Below are 24,765 nucleotides of genomic sequence, written 5' to 3'. Positions count from 1 at the left end.
AGTTTTTGGCCGCACACTACAAGAAGGATGTGGAAAAATTGGAAAGAGTCCAGCGGAGGGCAACAAAAATGATTAGGGGGCTGCAGCACATGATTTATGAGGAGAGGCTGAGGGAACTGGGATTATTTAGTCTTCAGAAGAGAAGAATGAGGGGGGATTTGATAGCTGCTTTCAATTACCTGAAAGGGGGTTCCAAAGAGGATGGATCTAGGCTGTTTTCAGTGGTACCAGATGATAAACAAGGAGTAATGGTCTCAAGTTGCAGTGTGGGAGATTTAGATTGGATATTAGGAAAAACTTTTCCACTAGGAGGGTGGTGAAGCACTGGAATGGGTTACCTAGGGAGGTGGTGGAATCTCCTTCCTTAGCACAGACAAAATCTTTTTAGAGAATTGGCCTAGCACTGAGAATTTTAAAAATGGACTTTGCTAATGACCTATTAATACAGTAGTACAAATAATTACAAATAATGTTACTGTTCAGAAGCCCTCGGTCAGGATTAGGGTCCCACTGTACACTGAGGACTGCACAGACATATATGTTAAAAGATATTCCCTGCCCTGCAAACTTTTACAGTTTAAAAATATATAGGAGTGAGGGAGAGCACACACTCTCCAAGAGCCAAATTACCGGGGTTTCACAGTTCTGTTTACAGCTGTGTGTTTGTATGACTGCACATGTGTGATTTTCAGCTGCTGTTATCTCTTATAAGGATGTTTATGTAAGAGATGGAGCCAATAGCAGGGAGGAAGGAGCAACATACTTGAGGGGAAATGAGTGGTGGGAAAGAAACCACTTTCTTCCTCACTCAGGCCTTGAGGGAGTTTGAGACTTGTGTAGATGAGGTTCTGTGGTTTCTGCAGTTCAGTCTGAGTTTTATAAGGATTAATCTCTGTATCTCACATGAGAGACTGTTGGGACCCTTTTTTTAAACACACACCTGAGACAAATCTCTCTGGATCAGGATATGTGTGTGTGCCTTCCTGTATACACCAGCCTGTTTCAAAAGCTTCCTCTGCTAGTCAGAAATGTACTAACTCCTGCAAGAGCCAAGCATGTCATGGGAAAGCTGATGAAAAAATTTTCTAATGAAAAATTATTGATCACAGTTCCTGTTTTGAAGACTACAAATGCCAAAGATATTTCCTTTTTGTGAAAAAAATCAATTAGAAAAATGTTTTTTTAATTATTTTCAAATATTTTATTTTTTTAATTCGCACTTTAATTTTTATTTTTTGTCTCCTTTTTCCTTCTGTGTGGTGACTGAACTTTGTCCCATGCTGCTAGGTGGTGTTTCTTGATCAGTGAGCGTGCCCCCACCTACTGGGAGAGTGTGGGATCAGCTCAGCTGATCTGCAGCACACACAGGGTGAACTGCTGCTGCTCTGGCTGTGATGAGCATTGGGGCTAGGCCAACACACAGTAAATGACTGACCATCTGCTGGTGGGTTTCCCTAGAGGGCAGCTGAGCCACACTCCCTCCAATCTTTGGAGCAAAGGAAAAGTTTGGGGGCTAGTGATTGTCTCACTCTTTGCAGCTGCTTGGCCCAGGGTTTCCATTACACAGGTCTGGATTCTGGACAGGCCTTAAACATTGTGGAGCTGGGCAACTGCTAGCAGGGTTCCCCGCTGAGCTGTGCCCCTTCCGCATCCTCTCACATCAGCCTCCCCCTCTTCCTTCTCTCCCACCCTCGTGCCCTGTTCCCACCCTTTCACCCTCTATAGCTGTGACATTTTCAGTATTGCCAACCCAAAAGTTAAAAAATCATGAGTCAGGGCTCAAAAATCATGGCATTGGCCCCAAACCAAGTTTTTTAAAAAAAGATTGTATTGCATTTTTGGCCTAACTTTTGATTGTTGAACGCCCCCTGCTTATAACCAGTGGGTCTGGGTCCGTTAGGGTGACCAGATGTCCCAATTTTATAGGGAGAGTCCTGATATTTGGGACATTGTCTTATATAGGTGCCTATTACCTCCTACCGCATGTCCCGATTTTTCACATTTGCTGTCTGGTCACCCTAGTGTCCGTCATGTCCGTATGACAATTAGTGTAGCCCCCTCACCTAAATTTATTAAGGTGATTTTTGGCCCCTGCTATGAGAACTCTCACCCCCACATCAGCCTGTCCCCTGCCCAGCAATTAATTCTGCTTTTCAACCCTGCTTCAATCCTGCCCCCACATCAGTTCTGCCCTCCCACCTAACCTTTGCTCCTCCTGCAGCTCCAGCCTGAAGTTGTCCCACTGGAACAATCTCAGGCTTAAGAATAGTCTGATATTGCATCCAATTCTATCTTCCAGGAATAATGAAGAACTTGGGAAACACACGAGCATGCCATTAAAACAGCTGTTCTAATCAGATCCTTTCATTGCCTTCTACGGCAGCTTTATTCTGAGCTTCCACCCTGTAGGCAAGGTAGAGGCATCTTGAAGGTCTAGAAGATGCCCCCCAGCATCCACACCAGGATTTTGTGATTCCCTCAGGTGAAATCTACTCCCAGTACAACATCACTAGAAATGTTGGTCACCACAATAAAAGCCCATTTAGTAGAGTGGCCCTACTGCTGCAGCAACTTCTAATTTCCCTGGGTGTGGCTTCCCACTGTTGGGCAATTTCATCTCCCAAGGTCTTTGCCTCTGCATCACCCGCAAATGTCATCTGGCCTGGGACCCACTCGGAAAACAGTCTCTCTCTGACCCACCAGATGACCGTGCACAGCTTCCCCCTGGGCCTCCTCCATTTTTTTAGCCATTTCCCTCACAATCTTTTCTAGAGTTGCTGCACAGGGGTCACACTGGGCCTGGGAATTAACAGCTGATCCCTTTAAGGAAACATCACTTTCTGCTTCCACATTTGTAACTCTGTGTATAATCTGGCCCTTAGGTTTTTCCAGTATGTGATCTTTCTTCACCATCAGCTTATGAAGATCCTGTGTTGAACAGTTTATAAATGGGATTCTCTCACAGCTCGCCACTAGGCATAGGCCCCCTCTCTGCATTGCCAGTTCCAGATTCAGTGCAACAGATTCTGCTTCATTTAAGCCATCTCCCAGGCAAGATAGTGCAGAGAAAATCCTTTTGAACAGTGTCTGCAATGCACACAAATACCTACATAGATGTTCCCCTCCCTGCCACTTCCTGGCTTGCCATTCCGTCCAGTATTTCAAAATGATGAATCTCCCCCCATAGTGGCTATACAAATGTTCGTGTAAGTGTCTATAAAAACCATGATCCACAAAGGGAAGGTGCTGGTAAAATTAGTTGGAGTCACCATCCAAACACACTGCTAGGTATGTGCTGCTTTTTCACCAGACCACTCATTAACAGAGAGCAACAGCTTAAACTCTGCCAACTATTCACAGACTCCAGTCTCGTCTGCAAGATCAGTTCATTTCTTCTCAGGCAAAACTGTTTTTGCCATCTTGAAGCTGGTGCCACCAGTTGTAATACTTGCTTGTAGAACCCAAAGTATTTATTGAGACATTGCAAGTAATAACTCCAGCACCACAGGCAGGACTGAACTCCCAGCTAAACTCCCCACACCGGATACACCACCACACAAGACAACTTAACACTAAGCTAAAGATACAGCACCATCTATTGGTGGAAATGCTGTCTACACTAATCATTACTTATTTTCAATATTTTTTTCTCTAAGGGCTTGCTACATGGCCGTGCAATTTGAACTAGAGGGGTGCAAACTGCGCTGTGCGCTTTTATTCTTTGCTGTAACTGCCCCATATAAACCCCGCAGGTGCAAATAAAAGGTACAAAATTTGCATTGCCATACTCCTGAAACATTAATGCAAACTACCTAATTTTTAGTTTGCGCTCACAGAGTCTACACCAGGGGCGGGCAAACTTTTTGGCCTGAAGGCCACATCGGGTTTTGGAAATTGTATGGGGGGGGCCAGTTAGGGAAGGGGGTCATGGCCCACCCTCCCCATCCCATCCACCCCCCCGGGGACTCCTGCCCCTGACTGCCCCCCGCTGCCCCATCCAACCCCATCTCCTTCCTGACTGCCCCCACTGTGACCCTTATCCCATCCAACCACCCTTTCTCTGTCCCAATTTCCTCCAGAACCCCTGCCCCTGAATGACCCCCACCACCCCATCCAACCACTCCTCTCATTCCTGACTGCCCACTTCCCCCATTCAACCCCCCCTGTTCCCTGTCCTCTGACCAACCTGACCCCTATCTACGCCCCCACCCCAACCACACCCCCGAACTCCCCTGCCCTCTATCCAACCGCCCCGCTCCCTGCCTCCTTACTGCGCTGCCTGGAGCACCAGTGGCTGGCGGCGCTACAGCCGTGCTGCCCAGCTGAGGCCAGGCCACGCTGCCGCCACCGCGCAGTGCAGCACAGAGCATCAGGTCAGGGAGGACAGCGGAGGAAGGGCCGGGACTAGCCTCCCGGGCCAGGAGCTCAGGGGCCAGGCGGGAGGCCGGACTGGCTTTAGTTGCCCACCCCACTCTACAGAGTGCAGTTTTAGCGTAGCACATTAGCGTGCACTGCTGTTTACACCACTGTAGTTCAAACTGCAGGGCCACGTAGGCATGCTCTTAAGAGACAACTAGGATTGGAATAGCAGGGGATTGCAGGGCAGGACTATGGGGCATTGGCAGAGCTGTGTGGGGAGCCCAGGACTGGAATAGCAGGGGCTGCAGCGAAGGACTGAGGGCCACTGGCAGAGCTGTGAAATAGATACTTTGCCTTGCCCACAATATTCCTGATGGCTCACCCAAGAGTCATGCATAACTCCATTGCCCTTTTGTTACTGTCTTTTTGGGATTGCCTCTCACTCTAATTAGAAATTGCACACATCATTGGTTACATAGGCCTAGCAATCCACCTAATGGAGAGACAGCAGCATATTAAACAGCAGCTTGTGATTTGTGTAGGCAGCAGCAGGGGGCACCAGAGATTTCTTTGCCTGCAGCAAATGCATATGTTGTAGGCCTGACTTTAAATTACACATGCACCAGTAGAAATCAGGCTTTTCCAGTTATCCATGTTTCTTCAAAATCTGCAGGATTCTGCCCACTGATGCCTAGAACATTCCCTGAAATTTTGGAATTGGTCAGCTGGGGTGTTCATAAGTTTTTATTGCACTACAAAAGGGAAATGCCATTGAGTTTACTAACAGCAAGTGTTCTTCAGTTTCATGCCACTAAAGTGTGTGGAGAGAACAAGATAACCAGGACCCAGGCATGTGGAATTTGAGAAGTTTATTATGGGGAATGTTACATGCTTTGACCAACTACAGTTCTCAGTCTGAGTGTGGAACCAGGGTCATGTGTGGTCTTATAGATCTAGAGGGAGTTTATGGAGGGGATATACACACTAGGGTTGAATCTAGCCAAGTTACCTACTGCACAGTCACAGCATGCAGTCAGCCAGATTGTAAGTGTAACATTTACTAACAGTCTATAGTCAGAGGGAAATAAACTGTCCAGCTTCTTTCCTCAGTTCGCATTCCATATTTGTCCTGTGAAGAATTAAAAACACAGAATAAAAACCATGAGTGATTGTAACAGGGTGATGCTCTGTCCATCCTCTGCTGCTCCAGAAACTGCTCAGACCCACTTCCTTTTAGTGTTCAGTCTGTATTTTATTCCAAACCCTTCCACCAACACCAGTACAGGGCAACATCACAGTTTTTAATCCTACATCTTTCAATCCATCTTTACCAGGGCCCTAGGAGGAAAAGAGATTTCCCTCTCTTGGGAACTCCTTCAGTCTGGACTCAGCTAGCCAAGTCATCCTTTCCTTGTAGCACTTCCTTCCTGGCTTCTCAGGTTAGCCAGCTGAGGTCTAATTTGTTTCTTACCCCCCAAGCCTCTCCTTCTGATTACCTAATTGCTCTAGCAGCTGTCCCTGGGGGAACTAATTGAGGCTAAAGCCATGAGGCTGCTGTCCTACCTGTCAGGCCTCAGCACTCTGTCACAGCAATGGAAAGGGGGAGTCTGCACCAAAAAAAAGAGCCCAAATTTTCTCCCCAGAAAATAATGTCATTCTGTACAGCTAAACAGGCCAGTCCTGAAATGGGGGGGCGGGGTTTCTATTAATTACATGAAACATCAGCCTGTTTGGGCCCCATGCAGAGCAATCCTACATCCTCACCCATTGGGCCCCACCCATGCTCTCTCCTTCACTGTTGTAACTCTGTGGACTTTGTGGGAGTTACTCTTGATTTATGCTGGAGCAAGAGAGATCAAAATCTCCCCAAGTGGCTTTAATGGGAATTCTGGTTGTGCCAGGAGGGAAAAATCCACACTTAATCCCACTTTTTTGTTTCCTGCTCTACAAATCACAGCAGCTGCATGAAACTGCAGCTGTAGAATTCAGCGGAGAAATTTGCACCGTGTTTTAGGCAATTTCATGCCCTGAATGTTTCATTTTCCCATGAAGCTCCCTGAAGTGGCTGTTACAGGATCAGCACCGTGAGACGTTTCAAATCCTGAATATGCAAGAGTTCCGATCCCAGAGTCACCTTCAGCTGATGTGTGGGATTTTCAAAAGTGCCTCAGGACTACACTGCCCACTGACTTTCAATACCACATGTGCTCCTAAGTCAGTTAGTTGCTTTTGAAAATCCCACCTGATGGGCCCATTTTCTGCTCTGGAATAGGTTTATTTTCACTGTAAAAAAGGATTCATTTCCAAGCCCAACATCTACAAAATCTTGTATATTTTTCCAGTGACAGGAGCTCATTTTCAAATACCTTACAAAATGCTTCAAGAGCATTTTGGATTTGGAACAGCTCTTCCTTTCATTTAACTACATCTCTGCATGCCACCCACTCTCTCCTCCCCACACCTTCCCCTCTCCCCATTCTTATCACTCTCTATGTAGAGTATCACTCACACGTTACTCTAATCGCTGCAGACTTGCAGCTGCTTTCCGGGTGAGATGTCTGACCACAGGCTGTGCTGTACTCAGCAAGACGTGTTTGCCTGGAAAAGAAAAAACCCAAATGTCACATTCTCTCAAACCACTGCTGTAACCTCCACATAACTGTCCCCTGCCCCAATTAGAGAGTATTCCCAACTCACAAACACCTTTCAGAAGTTTAAGCCTGTGTGATGATTCCTAGGGGTATCCATGCACATGAGAGACCTTGCTACCCCCAACCCTGAGTATGAGGAAGCCTTGTCTGTACCTGCTGTGGGTTGGTTCCCCAACACCACCAGCCTGTGGCAAGACAAGCACTACCTTCCAGGCCTCACACTCTGTACTGATACACTCCAACCTCTAAGCCCTCCCAAGCATCCACCTGCAATGCTAAGCCCCTGATCCACTGGACACTCATCTTCTCCAAATCTGCCGTTCCCAATGAGCAGTACAGCACAGCTGATCACTTATACCATACTACACAGCTCTGCTTTACACACAGCACTTAGATTTGTTTACAGAGTTGGGGTTTTTTTTGTTTTTTTTTTAAAGCAGAGATTCAAGTGATAAAAAAAATCAAATTTTGGAAACAGTGTTACATATAAAATAAAATCATAACATGCATTCTAGAGCCTACACTTTACTTGTCATGTCAGCCAGAGCAAAAACTCACCCCAAATCCTTCCAGTGTATTACAACCAACCTAGGCTGTGATCTTCCATTCATGATACAAGTACATGGACCTCTTGCCTCCTCAGTGGAAAGATGCAGAATTTGTTTCTGTCCCTACAGCTGCAGCTAATAAATAAATAAATAAATAAATAAAAATTCCATTGTCTTCATGGAAACTTTGCAATCACTTGATTAGCATTTTGCTCAGACTGCAAATAGGTGTTCATTCTGAAGTATACAATACCCAATTTAAATGCAGACAGACCAATAGATAAACATTTTCTGTCTGAAAGAAACTTGCTTATTCCCTGCTGGTAGGTGCACCCAACTCAAACATAATTTTCATTATATATGCATAGCTCCTTACATAGTAACTACACATACATTTTGCAATGATTATGATGGCCAGTGTGACAGAAGGTTTCAGTAGAGACCTTGCATCAGACTCTGACAAAGTACTATGTAAATACCAGGCCCAGCGGGATCCCTGTAATACTTATGCATCCCTGTGTCTTCCACCAATTGGCACCAAGAGTTCCCCTGGCTCACAGCCTCCCTTGTTTCAGAATGACCTGTCTTCACAGCTGATCTATAAACTCATGGGCAGAATCTGACATGTTCAGAAAGTCACTAAATATTTGATGAAATGCTCTTGAAATTTCCCCATTTTGGATTGATCCCTTCCCAAGGCAGAGCTACAACATACACGCAGTGCCTGGTGAGTTCCAGTGAGTCCACTGGCCGCATCTGGGAGGGACATGGGGCTAACATCCAACAAACAGGCTGGTTGTGACCCTTTGTCAATTGTGGTATGGTACCAAGAGCAAAGTGCAAAAAAACATCACCCAGTTTAGTGGATCTCAGCCAGACCTCCTACCTCTTTCATATTAACCGTAGATCAGCACTGAAGCCAGTTTGATATTGGACACAGGAAGTTCTTGCTCAGCTAAGAAACTGATATTCTTCTGAGAGACCTGGGAATGGGAGGATAGAGGACGGCATTAGATGTTTTCTTTTAATATCAATTTCTCTTCAGCAAAGACCTACTGATGTGGATTCCAAATACATGGGGCTCTCATTTTGCATGGCACCATCACCCCAGACAGTCCCTGTTCACCTGATCAGTTTCTTTACAGTTGTCTTGTTAAGATTTTTGGCCCTGAGACAAAAATTTTCAAAAGGCAGCTGTTTAAAGCTTGTAGACATATATAACAACAGGGGGAAAAAATCTCTCTTTGAATTTATGTTCTCCATGTAGAAGGGGACACAGTTGTTCTTGGTTTCCACCTGCATCATCACACAATCATCCTTAAGCTTTAAACAAAGAAATGGGAAAGAGGATCCATTATTAACAAGCATTAAACATAAGAGGCGTCCCAGATCCTGCAGAAATGCCCATGTGAATGGCACTGGAATGGGTTACCTAGGGAGGTGGTGGAATCTCTTTCCTTAGAGGTTTTTAAGGTCAGGCTTGACAAAGCCGTGGCTGGGATGATTTAGTTGGGGATTGGTCCTGCTTTGAGCAGGGGGTGGGACTAGATGACCTCCTGAGGTCCCTTCCAACCCTGATATTCTATGTGATGATATTATGATTCACCACTTCTATTCCTGTGAAACAACAGTGGCATCTAGTGGTCAAAGTGGAAACTGCAAAATAATCAGTGGAGGCAAATTTTCAAACGTATTTTAATACTTAGATACCTATAAAATCTGTCTCTAGGTTGTGTGTGTGTGTGTGCGCGCGCGCGCGCGCTAAGCTAGTCTGCAGCAGTTTGACAGGAAATCCACACACACCTTGAGTTTAATGTTTGTTTCATTAAGTGGGTTACTGGTTGTATGGAATGAAGGGGATGGCAAAGTGTCCTGAGCCAAGTGGACTCCAGTGCATGCCCACATGGCTCAGAATGCTGGTTGGCTGGCCTGGTCCTCTCTCTTTATCCAGCCCAGGGTATAACAGCCTGTAGCCCACTCTGCCCATGGGGTGGTTTATTCACATCACTCCCATCCTTTACCTTCTACCAGGATGATATGAAGAGATGAAGCCTGAGAGCATCCTGCCATCAACAATGGCCACCCTGGAGCTATTGCATGTCCTGGCATAACTGAAATGAGAGAGACTGGATCAGTCTGGACCACAAATGAAGAGGAAATGTTCTGCTCCAGAGCACGAATAGCCTGTGAAGACCTTTCTGATTTACCTGTTGCACTGTGATAACTTAATGACATCGAGGAGAGAGAGGGTAGCGAAGGGTCCCCTGGAGGGAGAGGGCATGAGAGAAGGCTTATTAATACAGTGCCTGGTTTCTATGGTGCTGGTGCTCTATAAACACCTAGAGACAGAAAGGGTGTTGCCATGAGGCACAGTAGCTCCCTCACCCTGCATGGAACTTAATGTTCTAAGTGTTTCATTAGGACCATAGTACAGGGACGTGATCCAAAATTACTGGACTTTGTTACCTGGGGGCTTGTGATGGGGTGGACTAGGCCCAAAGGGCAACTGCTTGGAGGCCTCAGGGTTTGCCACACCCACCCCAAGCAAGGAGCTGTGGAGAGATCCTCCAAGCAGCCTAGAGTGGTTGTGCGGAAGCAACCAATCAGAGGAGCTGCTGGAACAGCCAGTCAGGGGCCAGGAGGGCCATATAAAAGGAGCTGCAGAACAACTCAGCAGTTAGTTCCTGTTTGGAGCTGGAGAAGAAGGGACTGTGTGCCTGGCTGAAGACCAGCAGGCGCACAGACAGCTAAGTGGCGGCAGGGACTGGGGCAGTGAGAGGATCCTAGCTGGCTGCTAGGACTGAGCCAAAGACAATTTGCTAGTAGGGACCAGGGGAGCAAAGAAGGAGCTCTGGGCTGGATGCTGGGACTGAGCTGGCCTTAGGAAGGTTGTGTCTCTAGGGAGGAAGCCCTGGGGATATGGCCCATACCAGGGCTGGGACTACTTAACGACTGAGCCCAGGGAGGGCTAAAGGGGTGCAGGGAGTAAAGGTGAATCATCCCCATTATAAAACAGCACTAACATTGTACCCAGCTATTTAGTATACATTTGCACTGCAGGGCATTGTTGGATGAATCAGAAATGCTTAGTTGTGTATCATAGGCTCTATACTGCTAACATATAGTGGAGAATCCCCTTTTGCTCCAGTCATTGAGGCCCAAGTTTTTGAGGCAGGAGAAGCCAAGTCCTATGCACACAGTCACAGTGCAGCCCTGAGGGGCCATGCAGTTCAGCAGAGTGACAACACGGAAGTCCTTGGGTGCCCCAGATTTGTAACAATATTTATAATCAGTCATCCTGTTTTAAACCCTCCTCTCCCCTGTTTCCCTGTTGGCTGGTTCTTGTCATTCAGGGAGCTGAGGCAACGGTGGGAAGTGACCTGTCTGAAAGGAGCAGATCAAACTTTGCTGCAAGGCTGCTGTGCAGGAAGCATTCACTGTCTGCAGAGAGAGATTGAACCCAGATGTCTTTTGGGGCACAAGGATCTTGTATCTCAGGATTGTCTATAACAAAGGGAAACTAATCCTGACAATAAAACCCTAATCTCTGCCATCCTGCATTTAACACTGTGGCAGTTCTCAAACACCTTTCTGACAGATCTGCTTCTATCCTCTTTTCCACATCATTAAGTTCAGATCCAGATTCAATTTTGACTCATACAACAGCACAGAGACTCCTCCTGGAAGATGACTGTATCTGCAATGGAGACACAATCCATTGCAGTTAATGTCCCCCAGAAACCTCACTGCCTGGGAAAGAAGAAAACCAAAAAGAACGCAATAGGAGTAATTGGCATAAATTTCACTTGGAAATACATCTACTTCTCTGAGCAGGATGATTGAAAATAATGCAGCCATCATGGAGACAACTTACAATGGAGTGACTCAACTTGCTCTGGACAGACAGCAGTGGGAAAAATGGGTTGCCTCATGTGCCACTTGGATATTCTAAAGCTAAAAAAATAAATCTATTTTTCTGGGTGCAGAATTGATCTGAAGAAGCTTAAGAAAAAGTTTCTTCAAAACAGTGAAGGAAACACAGGAACAGGATACATGAAAGAGAAAGAAGGAACTAGAGAGACAGTGAATAAAGAATGAAACAAAAAGCGTAAGAAACAATGAAACAAAAAACAAAAGAAACACAGGAAGAATGAATGTACCAAAGAACAAAAGAGGCAAACACAAGAATGGTTCATTACTGGGTGGAGTGGTCCCACCGTGAGGAGCAGTGGGCTGGGGATCTTTGAGCTGCACATAGGGGTTGGCTACACTTATATTTTATAGTGCTCTAACTTGCTGGCTCAGGGGAGTGGGAGCACGTGGAGGTGGATTACCAGGAGTGCTAGGACAGCTTTCTCCCAGCACTCGCGCACAACCACACTCGCGCTTCAAAGCGCTGCCCCAGGAGTGTTCCCATGACAGTGCTTTGAAGTTTCCAGTGTAGGCCATAGACACAGCCATTGCCATTCACATACATGAACCATCAGGCAGGGCAGTCTGCGGAAGCAGCAGGCAGTTCTTTCTGTCCACTTGCAAACTCCTTTTGAAGGATTTGCTGGAGTGGATTTTGATGGAGTTTTGGCTGTCCTTGGTCCTTAGTGTGGATGTAATATTAGGAGCAGTGCAATGTAACAGGCATTCACAGTGTTTTGAGAGAGTCCTAGCTACCAGTTCACACCCAAGGGTTTGTTTTACGTGGCTGTATCTGAGTGTACCATGTTAGCTGGGAACTGAGGGAGACACTGTAGATTCCCTCCCTTTGCTGCCCTCCCTGCTGGTTCTAGTCTCAGGAGTGCAGAATTTGGAGAGAGGCCCTTACCTTTTGTGCAGATGAGGGAGCTCTGGGTCACCTCCTTTTGAATGCCTTCAGGCTGCTCAGCACAAAGGCGGGGTGGGAGAGATACAAGCAGATGTGACTTCATGAAATGCTAAACATGGTGTTCTGGTCTGCCTTGGCCTTGATGCCCCCTATGGGGGAGATACAGTAACCTGCAGATTACACGCACAGCAAGTGGCATTATGGTGGGGGAGGGGACTAGAACAACTGGCTGAGAGGAACATTTGCCCATAGCTTAGCAGGCAGGAGTCAGGCATGCCCATTCTTCTGATGCCAACCCCACCACTGCTCCATGACTGGAGCCTGCAAGTTCCCCTATCGACCATGTTTGTCACATTTACCAAGCACTGGGTCTCCTCAGGAGTCGTCGTCTTGGGGTCTACCTTAAACCCCAGCTTTATTTGTCCCCAGCTAAGCAGATTTCAGCATAGGTAGGAACTGCACACAGGGATACTGCTGTGTGCAAGGTCTTGTGCTAGGCCAGAGGGGTTAAGCCCAACTCTGACCTGTCCTCTCTCATGGCCTCACCAGAGCAAAATAAACATCCCCTGGCAGTTCTCAGAGATAACCTAGTGTCCTGGCCTTAATCTGGCCACATGTGTGTGTGCGCACCCTAGCAAGGAAGCAATTGGGAATGGCTGGCAGAGCAAAAATGTCCTGATTGCAGGATAAGACATGGTGGAGCAAGATATACAAAGGGTATTTTTTTCTTTTTTGAGTGGCTGAGTAGTTACAGTTTCAGAAGCCGTAGATTAGCTGGGTATTTACAGGATAAAAGTCACACAATGACTTGGGGGTATCTACAGGGACAAATTCAGTGGGATAGCAATGTCAGGGTTAAATGTCAAGAAGTTGCAAGGGCCCAGGTCCACAAGGGTATTTAGGCACCTTTAAGGATCTGAGTAAAGCATTTTATAGGAGCAAGTGCTGGGTGGTGACTGGGAATTTAACAGGGATGGGAGTGGCTGAGTGGTTATACCCATGAGAGATACATGATCATTGCTTCTTCCTCTACTAAGTGCCACTGCAGTGTAACCTGAATAAAGCCCCAACAGCATGAGCCATTTATAACTCAGACTGGACAGAGCCCTGGAGTATAGAGCTGAGCCAATGATTTATATTTTGGTTCAGTGACCAAACCGAAAATCTGGGGGAAAAAAATTAGTTTCAAACTGAACCAGGAGTTTTGTTTTTTCTCTATGAAATGAAAAACTCAAAATGACACATCAAAATGAAATGGTGACATTTTCTAAACAAAATGTCAATGCAAAACTACATTTTCAAAATAAAACTTCTAAGCAGTTCAGTTCAAACATGTTGGAACCACAACTTTTGACATTTCCAAATTTTTTGCTTGGCTGAAACTACTCGCCGAATTTGATCTGAAGTCAGAAACTGATCCGAACAATGCTTTTTTAGCAGATTTTCAGCAGTATAGACAAACACTCTCTCTGACCTTGGGGCAGCTGTGAGGAAGTAGCCATTTTGTGTTTCAGTTCAGATGCAGAATGTTAGCTAGCAAGTCACTGCACTGTACTCTCTCTCTCTTATCCTGAAATAAAAGTTTTACTCTTCCACTGGGGTTTTCAAAGGGGCTCAAGGGAGTTAGCAGTGTCAACTTGCATGATTTTATTGTGATTCTTGTAATATTTAGTGTTCCTTAGATTCATGCATGTTTCCTGGCTAGTTTGGTCTCCTCAACTCATCACATAGTCCTCTGGCTCAACAGACAAGATGTCACGTGAAAAAGCTCGACCTGTGGCTAGTTAGCCAGGAAGCAGCTGACAATGTAGGTTTTCTCTATTAGCTCTTTAGAGTAGAAGTAACTGTTTTTACAAATGTAACTCTTCTGTCAGGTAGGGTTCGGTTCAATGTTTAGGGATCCCTCTTAACAATATAACCCAGAAGCGGCTTGAGTCACCATCAGCAATCTGGGAAAAATTACACTGCCCTTGGGGACCTCTAAGAGGCATTACTTCCCCTCTGGCTAGCACTGAGTCTGAGTATAGAAAAGAAACCTTTCAATAAAAAGGGGAAAGGAAGCTAGCATTAATTTGGGGAAATGCCGCAAGCATGTGACCATGAGCCAAACACCCATCTCACAGCACACTGGGCAGTGTTCTTTGCCTTAGGTTCTCACCTTGCAGTGTGAAAGTCTGACTAACAAATGTTCTTTTAACATGCCACTCCCCTCTCCCTCTACTACATTGCACTCACAGTTGTACTTGGTCAGCAAAGATGCAAAATTCAGAGGTGCATTCTGGTGAGTTCGCCTCACACCTTAGTGGGTATGGAGGAGAGGCCGAGAAATGGCTCTGCTGCTGCACCGTTCATGCTGTATTGCTGCCTGCTGCCGCCACTTGTTCATCGTGTCACTGGCTGCTTCATTGTCAGTCACTAGGCTGCTGGCCTCTGCCTGCATCATTGTTCATGCCACCACTGTGCCACTTTACTGCAACTTCTGCAATGCCTTGATGTTCCACCACTTAACATAGCTCTCAGTGATTTCAGCCGTTAGAAGAGCCGCCTTGCACTAAAGCAGACTGGTCAATCTCTTGTACTGGAGATACTGCCCCACAGCAAATCTAAACTTAGGATACACACCTGGGTATCGGCAACTTCAGCTCTACTGATCTGTAACAAAACAAAACACTCCCACATGAGTACACTTGGCTTAGTTATTAAACAGGAGAGCGCAAAAGAGTCAGAATAATGTCTATGACTCTTTGAGTAGAACCTATACCACCCCACACAGGCCAGTCACTCACTGACTGACTGACTGACTGACTGACTGACTCACCCTCACTGCTCCTCTCCACTAGCCTTTGGCATCCTTCCACTGCTTAGTGAGTGCAGTTTAGCTGAGGGTGACCCCTCTCAATCAGGGCAGGCCAAGCACAGTTCTGCTGCCCCCACTTACACAACAAGGACAACAACCTTTCCTCACCTTTGCACCCAACACCAAAGTAACCTGCAATCCAACACCAGCCAAAAGTGGTCATTTGGGCAGCCGCTCCATCATGCTGCACATCTTGGGACAACAGGTATGTCTATGCAAACAAGGTTGGTTCCTGAAGTCTCTTCCCCCAGCTCATCACTAGATGTCAGTGAAGAGCTCATTCAGACCCTGTTTCAATCAACTTCAGGAACCACATCTTGTAATTGTACCAAGCCTTTATCTGGTAATAGTTTATCTATATGCCTCTTCATTATCACCCCCCTTTTACCTCTACCAGATGTGTCTCTGATCCCAATACCTGCTTTACCGCACCTTCTTCCCACTTCATCCTCCCTTGTAATTTCATACCAATACTCTCTACCCTAGACAGAAAAACCTGGGGGAGGGGCTGTCAGGAAACCAGTAAAGGCTGTAACACAATATGGACTAAAAGCTAAAATCCAGATAAGGCTAGTTCTGCTGGACTCAGGCTTCAGACATCTTTCCCTCCTCATTCCCTGCTTCTTATGGAAACGTCATTACTGCCTTACAAAGGACTAGGGTTGCCAGCTTTCTAATTACACAATACAGGCAAGTCTTATCTTACGCGGGGGTTCGGTTCTGCGGTTAACGCGTAAAGCGAAAACCGCATATACTCAAAATTACATCCCCAAGCCCTTTAAATCCCACCCGCAGCTCCAGGCCAGGGCGGCATGTAAAGGGCTCCTCCGGGCTCCCCGCGACAGCGAGGAGCCTGGAAGAGCCCTTTAAATGCCACCTCGGCCCGGCCACTGGAGCTGCGGGCGGGATTTAAAGGGCTCCACTGGGCTTCCCGCCACGGTGGGGAGCCCGGAGGAGCCCTTTAAATCCTGCCCGCAGCTTTGGCAGCCAGGCTGGGACTGGCATTTAAAGGGCCCGGAGCTCCATAGTGGCTGGAGCCTTAGGCCCTTTAGTTCGCCCCAGAGGCTACCAGCCACCTCTGCAACTGGGAGCCCCCTGGGTGATTTAAAGGCCCTGGGACTCCCAGCCACAGCTGACCTTTAAATCTTGAGGCCACGCCTCTTCTGCTTGAGGCCATGCCCCCCCAGATTCCAGCCCTAGAGCGTAAAGCTGAAATCGCGCATGTTAAATGCACATAAGTTGCGACAGACCTGTACAGAACACCCTTACCCCATCCTTCTCTGAGGTCCCACCCCCCACTCACTCCATTCCCCCCTCCCTCCATCACTTGCTCTCCCCCACTTTCACTCACAAACTCATTTTCACCAGGCTAGGGCAGGGGGTTGGGGTGCAAGAGGGGTTGAGAGATCCGGCTGGGGGTGCAAGCTCTGGGATGGGGCTGGATATGATGGGTTTGGGGGGCAGGAGGCGGCTCTAGGCTGGGGGTTGGAGCAGAGGGGTTTGGAGTGTGGGAGGGGGCTCCAGGCTGGGGCAGGGTGTGGGAGCGGTTATCAGCTCTGGGCTGGTTGTGCAGGCTCTACAGAAATGAGAAGTTTGGGGCACAGGAGGGCGCTCCGAGCTGGGGCAGGGGTTCGGGAGGGAGTTTGGGCACAGGAGGGAGCTCAGGGATGGGGCAAGGAGTTGGGGTATGAGAGGGAGTTTGGGATGTGGGCTTTGGGCAGCACTCAGCTCAGGCAGTTCCCAGAAGTGGCGACATCTCCCTCTGGCTCCTAGGCAGAGGTGCAGCAATGCAGCTCCGTGCTCTGCCTCCAGGCACCACCCCCACAGCTCTGATTAGCTGGGGTTCCTGGCCAATTGGAGCTGCAGAGCCAGCGCTTGGGGCAGGGGCAGCGTGCAGAGCCCCCATAGCTGCCCCTATGCCTTGGAGCCAGACAGACATGCTGGCAGCTTCCCAGGAGCTGCACAGATCCAGGCAGGCACCCTGCCTGCCCTGCTGTGAGCGGCCAACTGGAATTTTAAAGGCCTGGTAAGCGGTGCTGAGCAGAGCCACCAGGGTCACTTTTCGACTGGGCATTCCGGTCGAAAACTGGACACCTAGCATCCCTAGTCCCCATGGTAAACAACCATCCTACAGGGATAACTCCAGTTTCCATAAATAGTAAGGGCTAAGTTGTTCTGTTATATGATTTGGCCTCCCTGACAGTTCATAGTGCATCACCTTAACCAAAATGGGATCTTTTCTTATTTCCAGAGCAATTTCATTAGCTGTAATAGGAAGGTCATCTAGGAAAGAGACTCTGTATGCAGAGTTTTCCTCACTCTTTTCCTGTGTAAAGGGGCAAATAGGAGAGTGCTTCTGCAGTAGCATGTTTTTCTGATGGTCTATAAAAAATGTCATATGGGTAGGCAGCTAAGATCAAATCTCATTTCTTCAGCCATGCTGCCACTAGTGGTGGAACGCCTTTGGGCCCAGTATTTTTACCAGTGGATTATACTTCCTAATGGTAATAACAATACGACAATGGAACAGGCTGCCTCGGGAGGTTGTGGAAGCTTCTCCACTGGAGGTTTTCAAAAGGAGGCTGGACAGCATCTGTTTTGGATGGTTTAGAAACAACAAATCCCGCATCTTAGTAGGGGGTTAGACTGGATGACCCTTGTGGTCCCATCTAACCCTATGATTCTATATCAGTGATTACGGTCAATTGTTTCCCAAACAGGTATTCATGGAATTTCATAACTTCCCAAATGATGCTAACATTTCTTTTTTAGTTTGTGAGTCTTATCTCTCAGCCTTTGATAATGTTCTGCAAGCAAATGCTATGGATTTTTCACTCCCATCCTTACAAATGTGTGAAATGACAGGCCCAATTCCTACAGGAGAGGCGTCACAGGTTAGGTTATGGGTAGGGTCCTGAAAAAAATCTTGGGTTTTTTTGTTTTTTCTTTTTTAAATAACAACACTGTCACAGGTAAAGTAGCAAATTTCACAGGATATACATAGAATGCCATCAGTGAAAGGTCACTACTGCATTCCTTTGTATAAAAACAGACACTGAATCACCCCAAACTGCTGTGATTTCCCCTACAACGGAATGACAGAAGCAGGCATCCATGGGCAGTGTTACATCGAAGCAGAAGTTCATGTGAGGCTACAGATTTCCCCGAACATGAGACCAGACGTTACAGGTGCTCACTTTTACTTCCCTGCTGTAGGAAAAACTGCAGTACTAGGCTAATTCCACAATTTCTGCATAGTCGCGATTTTCTCAGGGGCCTAGTTATGGAAAGCTCAGGATTACAATGTACCAATAGGCTGGAACTAGTTTCCTTTTCACTATCTCAAAAGTTTTATGTTTCTTTTCTGTCCAGACCCACTTTATAGTTTCTGCAATTAATGTTGGTAAATTTGGAATGAATCTTCCATAATAATTTAACACAGTCAGAAACAATCTAAGCTCTGAGACCGTCTATAGCACTGGAGTGTTCTCAACCGATTTTATATTCTCCTTTAATAGGTAAACCTTTTCTGCATCTACACAACGCCTCAAACAAGTAACCTGATTTTGAAAAACAAAAAAAACCCACTCATCTCTGTTAACTTTAAAACATATTTTTGTAATTTCTTAGTGTCCCCTCTACATATTTTAAATGTTCCTCTGAAGTCCTCCTGGTTATTAATAAATCATCTAAATAACAAAACACCACTATTTACCTCCTGCAGTGCCTGATCTGTTATTCACTGAAACAGAATAGGGTAATCTTTCATACATAAATACCCCTTTTGTGGACAGAAATTTTTTTTGCATCCGGCTACATTGCCATCTACTGGTATGCTTGGGACAAGTCTAGTTTACTCAACTTCATTTCCTCTGTCAGTTTTGCAAATAAATCTTGTGGTTTAGGAAGTAGATACTTGTCCATCTCCAGCCAGGAGTTTATAGTGACTTTATAATCCCTAGAAATTCGTACACTACCATCACCTTTTGGGATACACACAATTGGTGCAGTTCTTTCACAGGACTCCATAGAGAAATTATACTCTGCTTTTGAAAGTCATCCAGTTGCTTTTCCATAGGCTCTCACAGAGCATATGTCACAAGTATAGCCTTCAGAAATTTAGGAATGGCCTTGGCTTTGCTGGTGTATGTCTTTAACCAAATCCATATCTGTACTAATGACAGCTTTATAATGGTCTTTCAGTGCCCCCACTCTGTCTGGCAGATGATGTACCACAATCCAATTTAATCTTGCATAACCAATCTCTGCCCATTATTGGGGGGCCATTTCCTTCCATTACAACTAATTCTAACGGTGAACAGACACCTTCATAAGTTACTGTGACAGGGAGACAGCTTAATACCCCTCTCTGCCCTTATTGCAAGTTACTCTGCCCTCTTTTGAGTGATACTCCAACATGCCAATAACACACTGCCCTTACAGATACTACAGATGCTCTGGGAATAGAGCACATAAGCACTGTAGGGCAAAGTCTAGCACATACCCTTTGCTAAGGCAAAACTCAAGTTTAGATCAGGCATAGCAAACAGCAGCTACCTACACACAAATACTGACCACCCTAGATTTGCTAAATGTTACCATCTCTTCACCCTTGCCCTGAGGATTCCTTCTGAGCCATTGCCTTCACTGACTCCTCACTAAGGACTGGAGACTAGTCATGCAGACCACCAGATGGATGACAATCCCTATGGCAAGACACCCCCTCCCCAGTACCCGCTACAGACAAAGCCTACAGAACTCAATACTGAAATGAGGAATACTTGATCCCTCAAAGTACAGATGTAACTCTCCTCACACCACAGTGACAGCACAGCCAATTTGCTCCAACTGCTCCACCATTCAATACAGTTACACCTAACACCTAAGACAGCTGGTGTGCAGGCAGATAAATGGTGCAACTCAAACCACTGGAACAACACAACACAATGGCATGTTCTCTTAGTCATTCCTTGTGTCTATTTATTATGGCATTATCTTTACTGAACCACCTTATCTCTTATTCCAAAAGGTAAACAGAGAAATTTGTTAGTCTGTATCCACAAAAAGAACAGGAGTACTCGTGGCACCTTAGAGACAAACAAATTTATTTGAGCATAAGCTTTCGTGGGCTACAGCCCACTTCATCGGATGCATGCAGTGGAAAATACAGAGAAACTTGTATCTGTCCCAGAGTGTATTAAAAGTGCAAAATTCAAATGACTCATCTAAGGTGGCCTACTAATATCCATCTTTCTTATCTAGCCTAATGAATATGCTTTCACCAGCTCGTCAGCAACAGACATCTACTGGTGAGGGGACGGAGTAATGCTGTCTCGATATAGTTTTATTAAGGCATCAGGGATCCAAACAAATCCTAATCTTCCCATATTTTGTCTCAGTTATGATTAAACTGCTAACCCATGGAGTGGGTGAGTTCACTTTGGCTATGACTCTTTCCTTTTCTAACTGTCTGAGTGAATTTCTGAGTCTCTGTCACTGCAGAAGGTGTAGTTCTGCAGCCATGCATGCCAATGGTGGACTGATGGATCTATATATATATATATATATATGTGTGTGTGTGATGCTTCCCACAGAACTCTCCTAGTCCCCTGAAGAATTCCAGGTATTGTGCAATCAATTCTTCTTTAGTGCTGGGTGCTCTGGTATGCAGCATACCCACATACATAGTAGGTGTATCTGTATGCAAGCTTCTCTGCCTATCAGTAGTGTTGTAAATGCCTTAAGGATTAAGTCTTCATCACTAAAGTGAAGTCTTCAATTGAAGACTGACCTTAGCTTTAACCGTTGCCACTGTTAAGGTGACTTCTCCTTCAGAGTATATTCTCGAATCACCATATGCTATAAGCACAACTATTTTATCTGGATGGGACCTGCTACCTTTCTCAAACGGTGAATTGGAAAACATTTAGCTTCCACTCCAATATTAAGATTAAACTCTGCAAACAGAATAGTGACTTAATTTTCCACATTTGGGACATGTTTTTCCATAGGCTAGGTTTGTCTTACTACAGTGTATACAGAGTTTGTGTGTGAGTGGTTGGTGTGTCTGCTTTGCTCTGACTCCCCAGCAGCGGGGCCCTCCCCATGATGCCCTGTGTATTCTTTTGTGTAACAGCCTCTACAAACTTGTCAGTAGGTGGCCCAGATGGGATCTCTATTTTGTGGCTTCTGAGGCTCTGCAAATGCCTATGGCTTTCTGCAAGCCCAAATCAGGTTTCCACTTTCCTCAACAACCTTTCCTTTTGCCCTTTATCAAGGACACTGATCACAGTCCTGTATCTGAGAATATCATTTTCAGTATTTTCAAACTCTCATTTCTTGCTTTTTGCCTCAGCTCTATGACATACTTGTCTATCTGCTCTTCCCCCTAAGTGTAGGCGAGAACACTACAGAACTGGTACCGTTCAAACACAAAATTTTTCTTATGGTTACCATAGTTCCTAAGCATTGTTAAGATCCCATCCAAAACAGAAGCATTTTCAGCTGGCTGCTGTAAGAACGTTATAAACTTCCAGAGCTTCCTCTCCCACTATGTGCAGTAAAATGGCTACGTTTATGCCCTGTTCTTTTTTATCTGCTCCTGAGGTTTTCATATAGATCTGGAAGGTTTGTTCCCATCTCCTTCAGTTTTTAGCAAGTTTACAAAAGAAAGATAAAGGTGGGGCTGGCTTGCGATCCTCCCGGTTCAGGATCTTTTTTAAATACTATTGTCTAGTTTAACTGCTTTAATTTTGCCTTCACGTCTGTGTACTCACTGTGTCTTTATTGTCTGTGGCTTCTGTTTGGTTTCTGCTGGTCTGTGCATTGCAGCTTCTTGTCTGTGTGTGTGGGGGGGGGGGGGGTGGCAGTTTGCACCATTTACTGGCACGCTGTGTCCTGGCAAAACCAGCTACTTCCTGCAGCCTGGGGTCACTGCTAACGCCAGACAGCGTCTTTGTGAGCGCGCTGCAACCCGGGTAGTGCAGGAAGCCAGAGCGAGACCAGACCCATGACAATAGCAAGATGGCTCCTGCAGCCGCCGAGTGCCTCTGCCTCGCCTGAGAGCTCCCTGGCAAGGGGAGGACTTGGCAGCATGACCCGTTTTAAAGAGACAGCACCACAATTTACAGCAGCCCCAGGTCTCGTTCACACACACAGCTGTGGGCACAGACTGCAGAACTGTCACCATGAAATACGATTTTGAACACGCACCAGAGAGGAAGGATTTCACAGCAAACACTGTATATACTCCACCACTGGCCAAAGGAGATTGCACCCAGCCCCAGTGACTGGATGGTTCCCCTCTCAGCCACTCTTAGCTGTACCGGGTTGGGAGGTGGGGGCTAGGAGGGCTGATGTTTCTGCTTCAGACACTTCAACCTCTCTAACCACTCAGTGGCAATTTGAAGGTGGCAATTTTGCAACAAAAAAAAATTCAAAAACAGATTCCAAAGAGAGACTGCTGAACTGGAATTAATATGCAAATTAAATACAAAACCTAAGTCTAAACAGAGACTGGGAATGGTTGGGTCATTACACTAATTGAATCTATTGCCTCATGTTAAATATCCTCACACCTATGGGTCATCTTGATTATTGCTTCAAAGGTTTGGGTGGGTTTTTTTTTCCCTCCTGCTGATGATAGCTTATCTCAATTGATTAGCCTTTTACAGTTGGTATGTCTACTTCCACCTTTTCATGTTCTCTGTATGCATAAATATCTTTCTATGTGTTCCATTCTACACATCCAATGAAGTGGGCTGTAGCCCACAAAAGCTTATGCTCAAATAAATGTGTTAGTCTCTAAGGTGCCACAAGTACTCCTGTTCTTTTTGCAGATACAGACTAACATAGCTGCTACTCTGAATCCAGAGATAATGGTAGGGTGGGACTCGACGAGATGGTTGGGGTGTCTTTTTCAATTGGCTGTAATAACAGCTCCACTCACTACAGAGGGGAAATAACAGTACTTGACTACAGAGTGTCAGGTCAGGGAGAAAAGGATATGTTGCACTACTTTCAGAAGAAAGGGCAATGTGGAGAGACATGGAGCAGAGCTGGCAGTTGGGTTCAGGAAGGAAGGAATGCATTTCAACTGGGTGGGAGGAGGGCCAGAGCATTCAGAAGCTGTGTGTTAAAGGACATGTGACATCTTTTAGGCAGGATGCATGGAGGTGCAGCAAATTCTGGGACACAAGGTATAATTTCAGCATGACTCCCAGTGCTTTCAGAGATAAAATGGGTTCATAGTAATGTGGGAGGTTTAATTCTGAGGCTTTTTCTAGCAATCCAGAGTTACACCAAGGCAGGAAAGCTATGCACCATTTTGCTTCTCTGACAAAGCCTGGTAGATTTCACACGCTAACCTCTCTCTTTCAACTCATCTTGCTACAGAAGACTGTAACATCTAATCTGCCTTTGAAACCATGTGTCATGACTCATCCTGTGTAAGAGTCAGTTTAGGGTGAGGAATGGATGTAGGCAGGTTCTGCTTGTGGAGGGGAGTAAGAGAGAAGGAAACATGGCAGATTCAGAAAAAGATGCAGGATCCTTGGAATTCAAAGAAAGAACAGGAGTACTTGTGGCACCGTAGAAACTAACCAATTTATTTGAGCATAAGCTTTTGTGGGTTACAGCCCACTTCATCGGATGCATAGAATGGAATGAAGTGGGCTGTAGCCCACAAAAGCTTATGCTCAAATAAATGTTAGTCTCTAAGGTGCCACAAGTGCTCCTGTTCTTTTTGGGGCTAGCACAGCTGCTACTCTGAAACCTGGAATTCAAGGGGTTAATTCGAACACTCCCAAGGTATAGGTGGGTTTGTGGCAATATTGGGATGGAAGGCCATTCCACTGGATTTTTTGGGGGGGAAAGAGGAACACTGTAAAACCTTAAACCCATTCAGATCCTCATGAGAGTCACAGCTCCAGCATGAAGGGGGCCATGACTGAGAGGCTACCTGTGGAGCAGTTTAGTGTATACAGGAAGCCCTCCTACAGATGCACCTCAATCATACCCCCTTCACTACCCCCAATTCTTCCCAAAACAAGTGAAATTCACATGCAAAACCCTTTACAGCCTCAAAAGAAGAAAAGAAAACCAAAAACCAGCCACAAACAAACAAAAACAAACAACAAACATAAGGCAAGGAAAAGCAAAGTTACACTTCCAACACAGCATAGCTGTACACCTGTAAATCTGTGTGAAGATAATAGTATGCTCCTCCCTAATTAAAAAAAAAGCCATTTTCTTGCCGTATATGTGAGAGAGACAGAGAAACTTAGTCAACCTTTGGTATATCAGAAATACTCAGCCTCTTTCTCACTCATCTCTGTTGAGTTGCTGGATTTTTTCCTTCACTTTCTAAATCTAGATTATTATTTTTCTTCATTCTGAGAACAATCTTTCCTTGTTTCTGGAATTCATGTCACAACCACTGAACTCAGATAGGTTTTTTTACATGTAACTCATAGGAGACAACTTTCAAGCACTTCTATTCAGCTGAAGAATGATTAGCAAAAACTATTTTGT

General features: G+C 45.8%; 1 long non-coding RNA gene across 6 annotated transcripts; it reads right to left on the bottom strand.

Moving 5' to 3' along the window:
• Positions 1 to 4,966: 4,966 nt before the first annotated feature.
• On the bottom strand, positions 4,967 to 22,295 carry LOC120404202. Of its 6 annotated transcripts, none has more exons than XR_005597858.1 (9): positions 22,011 to 22,295; positions 14,613 to 15,029; positions 12,378 to 12,547; positions 9,766 to 9,822; positions 9,580 to 9,669; positions 8,445 to 8,541; positions 7,569 to 7,693; positions 6,869 to 6,957; positions 4,967 to 5,488 (listed from the first exon to the last, which is right to left on the bottom strand). It is a non-coding gene; the product is annotated as an uncharacterized LOC120404202 (long non-coding RNA). The 6 variants fall into 6 exon arrangements; XR_005597861.1 differs by having other exon boundaries at positions 7,569 to 7,687; XR_005597859.1 differs by lacking the exon at positions 9,766 to 9,822.
• Between the last annotated feature and the right edge of the window lie 2,470 nt (positions 22,296 to 24,765).

This window comes from Mauremys reevesii, linkage group 1 (assembly GCF_016161935.1).
Source record: "Mauremys reevesii isolate NIE-2019 linkage group 1, ASM1616193v1, whole genome shotgun sequence".
NCBI classification, from domain to species: Eukaryota; Metazoa; Chordata; order Testudines; family Geoemydidae; genus Mauremys; species Mauremys reevesii.
This window is presented reverse-complemented; position numbering and strand designations above follow the sequence as displayed.